Source organism: Bidens hawaiensis, unplaced genomic scaffold, assembly GCF_021521415.1.
Source record: "Bidens hawaiensis isolate Kalapana, Puna unplaced genomic scaffold, B.hawaiensis_p1.1 tig00051650_1, whole genome shotgun sequence".
Taxonomy (NCBI): Eukaryota; Viridiplantae; Streptophyta; class Magnoliopsida; order Asterales; family Asteraceae; genus Bidens; species Bidens hawaiensis.
In genome coordinates this window covers 30470-37260 of record NW_027506197.1, presented here as the reverse complement: position 1 = coordinate 37260, position 6791 = coordinate 30470, and the positions used below count along the sequence as shown (strand labels likewise).

Genomic DNA, 6791 nt, shown 5'->3' with positions numbered 1-6791 from the left:
GGCCTGAACCACCGACACGAACCGAATCGCCGACCCGAAAATTTTTGGGACCGTGACTTCGGTCACCGTCATGGCGAAGCCCAAGCTTCGCCACTGCTAGGATGTGTAAACAAGCCAAGCCGAGTCGAGCCCGAACTTGCTCGACTCATTTAGTTTATGAGATCCCGAGCTCAAGTCGTTTTAAACTCGTATTTTAAAGATCGAGCTTGTATCATGAATAGTTTTTTAAACTTGAGTTGGGTTAGGACTTGACATGTTTGTTATATTGTTTTATATTCTAATTCATTTATTTGCTATATATATATATAGGGGAAGGTTAACGTACAAATGAAATTAACGTGCTAATTGTGAGAATCAAGTAGAGTAATTATATTTACAGGTATCGTAATTACGTAATTACTCTACGATGTAATTACGTAATTACGATACCTGTAAATATAATTACTCTACTTGATTCTCACAATTAGCACGTTAATTTCATTTGTAATATATATATAATATAATACACTAATTGTTTATCGTACATTACGTACGCGATGATATTGAACGTAGATCGTAAGTTTTTACAATCTGATATCGTAACTTAACATAAGGGTAGGATTGTCTTTTTACACCATTTAAAAATTCAACAAATTCAACGCAAACGCCGCTACTAAATTTAGAAACGGTTTCTATTATACTCTATTTTCATAAACCGTTTTTTCGTGATTAATTGAGATTACGATTTTGGTGATTTCGGCGATTTGCTGATTTGTGTTTTTTTTTCTATCGGACGTGATGTATTCCGATCATCAAAGTAAGTATATTTAGATTTTGATTAGAGGTGATTAGCTGAATTGATAGTTGATTTTTTGTTATGGTAATTGTTAATCTGTTTTATTCGATAGTATGAATTAGAATTGAACGAATTACTTATGAATTTTGAACGTGTTAATTAAAAATAGGTTTGTATAAAGTGTACTGGAAATTATGTTCTAAATGTATTATGTGTACTGATTAGGAAAACGTAGAACAATTCAACGAGTTACCTAAGAACGTATAAAAAACGTATTAAAATGGTAATATAAGAACGTATGAACAGAACATGTTAATAAAACGTATTAAACGTGTAACGACTGGAGGTGTTAACTTTTAATAGGTATGTATAGAATCATATATATAGATTAATAGGAACGTATTAACTTTAAATAGCTTTTAACTTCTCTTTGTTTGTTTGTATTTACCTATCTTATTAGGGCCTTTACCAGAGGATGTCCTACCACAAGTGAATGCCTCTATTAAACCTATTAAAGGAATGACATTTGAGTCTATTGATCTTGCATACGATTTTTATTGTGAATATGCAAAGAAAGCTGGTTTTTGTGTTCGTAAGGGAGGTTCATACATGAATGATGGTATATTAAATTCTAAGTATTTCACATGTTCAAAAGAAGGTCATAAACCTTCAAAGAATTATGATTCAATTGATGATAAAGATAGTTCAAAAAGACCATATTATAAAATGCGGAAGAGACCAACAATTCGGTGTGGTTGTAAAGCTCAATTTTTTTTGAAATCTTTCAATGGTATTAAGTTTGAAATAAATGAATTTGTGGAAGAACATAATCATGCAATGGTAGACGAAGAAGATATGCATTTTGTTCGATCTAATAGGAAGTTAAGTCATGTGCAAGAAGATATCTTATATGAGCTGTATACATTAAATTTGGGCCCATTTAAGGCATTTAATATTCTTAGGACAAATTATGGAGGTTTTGAAGAAGTTGGGGCTTCAAAATATAATGTAAGTATTTTAAACAAAGGTTAAATTTTTTTATTGGCGAGTTTGATGCTGAGATGGTTGTTCAAAGATTAAGTGGAAAGAAAAGATGCAATGACGATTTTTCTTTTGAATACATTGTTAATGATAATGGTGAGTTGACTCATTTGTTTTGGGCCGATGAGATTTCAAAGAAAAATTATTTGGCATTTGGAGATATTATCGCATTCGATGCTACTTTCAAGACCAATAAGTTTGTGATTTTAATTTTGTTTTTACTCTTCAAATTTTTATACTTGATTTATATATTATTTGACTTTTTATTCTATTTTTCATAGGTACAAGATGGTTTTTGTGCCTTTTACTGCTATTGATAACCATTGCCGGAATATAACAGTTGGTGCTGGGTTGTTATCATCAGAATCTATTGAATCATATACATGGCTTTTGAAAGTTTTTCTTGATTCATTTGGTGTTGCTCCAAAGGTTGTTACCGATCAAGATCCGGCTATGAAGCAAGCAATTGCATCAGTCTTCTCAAACACATGACATAGATTGTGTATGTGACATATTATGAAGAAACTTGTTGACAAGGTAATGATAGAACGTGTTACGTATTAACAATGATAGACCGTATTAGCATATGTATTTTTCTTAGCACTAAATTTTTATGTTTTTTTTACTATTGGTTGGTGTTGCCCTTTGCAACAACGAAGACTTTAAACGGAAAATTTGTGATATTGTGTGGACTGATTCAATTTCTCAATTTGAATTTGAGACAAAATGGCAGCTTATAATGAAGGAATTTGATCTTGAGTCTAATAAATGGTTGACTGACATATTTTATATGAGATACGATTGGATACCAGCTTATTATAGGGATGAACCGTTATCTGGTCTTATGCGTATTACATCAAGATCGGAGATTGAAAATCATGTTTTTTTGTCAAGTTTCTAACTCACAATTATCACTTGTTGAGTTTTTTAGTCATATTGATCATTGTATGGAGATTCAAAGGCATAACAGTAGGAAAAATGATCATGATACAAGGTATACGCATCCTGAATTGGTACGTGAAAGTATTGAGCAAGAAGCAGAACTGATGTATACAAGGGCAATTTTTAATGATTTTCAAGACGAAATGTATCACATTCGAAGCGGTGTTGCGTCTCTTAAGTCAACTGAAGAAGGAGATTATTTGAAGTTTTCCATCTTCGACTTTAATGCATATGTACCAGGATGTTTGGAGGTAAGATTTAATTAATTTATACAGAATTTATTATATTTATTGTTTTGAAGTTGTTGTCTGAGAAAAGACTGTATCAGCAAAGCGTATTGACATAAGGGTATATTTGTCTTTAAACAATTCCATACGAAATTATAACAAAACGTTTTAGCAAAACGTATTTGATGCAAAATCAAAAATCCGCAGTGTTGATGAATCAAAAACGTATTAGCAAAACGTTTTATATAAAGCGTATTGATATAACGGTATATTTGCCTTTATAACAAAACGTTTAACAAAACGTTTTAGCAAAACGTATTAGACGCAAAATCAAAAATATGGAGTGCTGATGAATCAAAAACTTATTAGCAAAACGTTTTATACATGTCTAAGTTTTGCTATTGATTTTTTTAATGATAAAGTGTTGATTAAGAAGGATGGTGAAGATGGAGTAGATTCGATTGTATCATGCAATTGTAAAAGATTTGAACAATACGAATTATTGTGTCATCACATTCTTTACGTTTTAAATTTGTTTCGAGTAAAAAGATTTCCTAAAAAGTACATTTTGGATCGTTGGAAGAGAGATGCGGGTGTAAATATTAGAACGGCTCCAATTTCAAATTTGAGTAATGAGAAGAATTTGAAAGTTAGGGAGATTTCAAGGGAAATAACATTGGCGGGTGAGTATCTTATAAACAACTATGTCACAGACATTGATGAACTTACAAAAGTTAGGGATCAAATGAATATTATGATCCAAAAAGCATATGAGACACGATACCAAAGGACTTCTTTGTCAAAAAGGGACAGATTTGCAGCAGTTTTAGGACATGAGCAACCGTCAGAGGTGACCGTCTGTGTGCCGAGTGGAATAAGAAATAAGGGTCGTGGGTCACATAAACGGATTAAATCTCAGAAAGAGATAGCTATAGCTCGATCTGGGAAGAAACATAGAGAATGCAAGATGTGTAATTTACCTGGTCATAACAGCAGAACATGTCCAGGACTTTTAAAAAAAATAGTTTATATCTGATTTGACCTTAATTTTTGAGGTTTGGTTTTTTTTCTCCTACCAAGTTGTTGAACTAATTAGTATTTTTTTAATCATATATCTGTTACTTTGTTTAAAATGTTTTAAGTTTATATAGAACGTATAGCATAGTATTTGTATTCTGGTTGTAGCCAAACCATTCATAAAACGTATTAGCATAATACTTAGAAAGTTTTAAGGTTGAAACTGTTTCCCAAAAGACATTCTTATATTACATCCATAAACACCTTACAAAAACAAATGGAACAAAACACCACCACAAAATACATTACCAAACAAACCAAGAAACAAACCATCCCTACTTGTTGTCGAGGATATCTTTTGCTCTCTCAAGCTTTGATTTCTTGTGGACCGAAACCATGTGAGCTGTTTTTTCAAGGACGACTTGAAGTCATCCATAGCATGAGGCTTGGTGCTCAAATTAGGTCATGGCTTCCTTCTTGAAGGAGCTATCGGGTTGATTCTTGAGTTCTTGATGAAGCTTATTCGTCTTTGTTGCTTCTTCCCACAATCACTCCTTGGTTTCTTCAACAACGGCCAGACGATGTTTGCCTTTCTCTAACTCCAGGTTTATCCGGGCCCTTAGTATGCTTTTCACTGTAGAATTAGTGGAATCCAATTTTTAGTGTGTGTATGTGTTGTGTGCGTCTTTTGGGGTGTCTGACCCTGTTTTTATATTTGATTTTCTTGGTGAGTTGTAATTTTGGTTGTTGAATGAAGTTATTGTTGTGCTTTAGCTTTTAATATCTAAATTAAGCATCATCACCTCTACATATGTCTTTTCATCTAACATCATATTCTTTTCATTTTTTAATTCTTGGTAGATGATCTTATTAATTGAACGTATTAAAGGAATGTTTAAATAAAAATCATTTTCTATTTAAGTTTAAAGCATTAAGTATTAATTTTTTATTGACGTTTATTTTTATATTGAAGTTTAATTAAACTTTTAATCAAAATTAATTTCTATTGTATGTTTGTATTGTCTGCCCTTGTTTGAAGTTTTTATTTTTAAACATTTAGTTATAAACCTAGTTGTTGAAAGTAAGTTATTGTAATGTTAACTTTTAATTTAGTTACAATTACATATGGGTATCATTTAACTCCATTTCACTATTTGTAGTTATTCTAGGCACAATTACATTTGTATTTTTTAATAACCTGGGCAGTTGAACGTATTAATTAAATGATTAATTAATTTATATTTGTCTGGAATTAAAAGATTTCAAACGTTTTGGCTGTTTTAATTAATTTATACTTCAAACATTTAATTTACTTTCCCAATATTTAAAATTTACATTTAATAAACGTTTTATTAAAGGATCTTTACATTTTTCAATTTTTATTTTATTACTGTTTTGAAAGATCGCACGTTTTGGCTCCTTCTGAAATTGCCAATCAATTTTAACCACACAATTTTTCTACCACAATTACACACTACAATTGAAGGCCCCAGACATTTGCACCACACAATTTCACCAAATCACAAGACCTTATAAAAAATGGAGTGCGAAGGTTCGTCGTCTTCATCATCTTCTTCTTCATCTGTCAAAGACTTGTTGATAAAAAGGATAAAAGATCAGATCCGTGAAGACTCAAAAAACCGTGACGCTTTGCAGGATCAGTTTATCAAAGATGTTGGTGTTAACATGGAAATGAGGGATCAAATAACAAAATTGCTGGTAAACATGCCTACTAGTACTATTAATTATCTTTGCGCTTTGTTTTTGGTTGACACAGGGAAAAAAGAAGTTGATGAGTTGAAAGAGCTGTGCAAGGCGATAAAGCTTCTAAACTGCCCTATTCAATTGAAGCTTGACTTTCTCAAATCTCTCATGTAACGAATCGACTTTTCCTTGAATATTTTGTGTGGTTTTATGGTAGCCGGTTCTATGTTTTCCAGCTAGTTGTTTTGACTTAATCTGTTGTGTTGTATTTATGTATTTTCATATAAAACTATTGTTATGAATTTTCATATGTAAGTTATTATATCAGGTTTTATGATCTAATTTTGTGTTTGTGTTAAGCATGTTCAGATACCGATACATGTATAAAAAGTATGAAAAGTTATAACGTATTAGAGGAACGTTTATACGTTCCTCTAACAATACAGACCCTAAAACTTAGAACGTATTAGAGGAACATATAAACGTTCCTCTAACATTTGACTTATAAAATTTAGAACGTATTTGAGGAACGTTTAAATGTTCCTATAACAATACAGACTGTAAAGCATTGAAGGTTTTCAAATCATATCTAACAAACAAAATTAAAAAACTTACAAACGTATCAGTCGAACGTTTTAGAAAAAAATACTTAAACACAATAAAGATTTAAAAAAGCAAAAAACTTCTATTATTCCTGTCTCTTCTCGATTAAATTGTATATATTCTTCAATTTCAATTTGTCACGGTCACCTTCCCTATCCCGTTCGTTATACTTTTTGGCTGACTTGATTAACTTGTCTCCGACAGTGTTGATTTCCGAGAGTAAAATTTTAGACAAGTGTTTTACCCTTAAATCGTTTAGTTGCTTTTTATGTCTTGGTGACTCTTTATAAAAGCCAGATGACCATGGATACGTCCCCTTGTATGTTTCCATGTGTCTTATAGCAAAGATCCCGCAATCCTTCACATTGTTTTTTGTTCTCCATTCCATTTCCAATCTTTTTATAACAGCAATTTCCAACCTTTGAACAATAGGATACTTGTTTTTCTTTGAGTATATGCAAAAAATATCCCTCTAAGGGGGA

At 31.6% G+C, this 6791-nt stretch overlaps 1 pseudogene; it reads left to right on the top strand.

Annotated features, from left to right (window-relative positions):
* Positions 1-1294: 1294 nt before the first annotated feature.
* Positions 1295-4021, top strand: LOC143617048 (protein FAR1-RELATED SEQUENCE 5-like; annotated as a pseudogene).
* The last annotated feature ends 2770 nt before the right edge of the window (positions 4022-6791 follow it).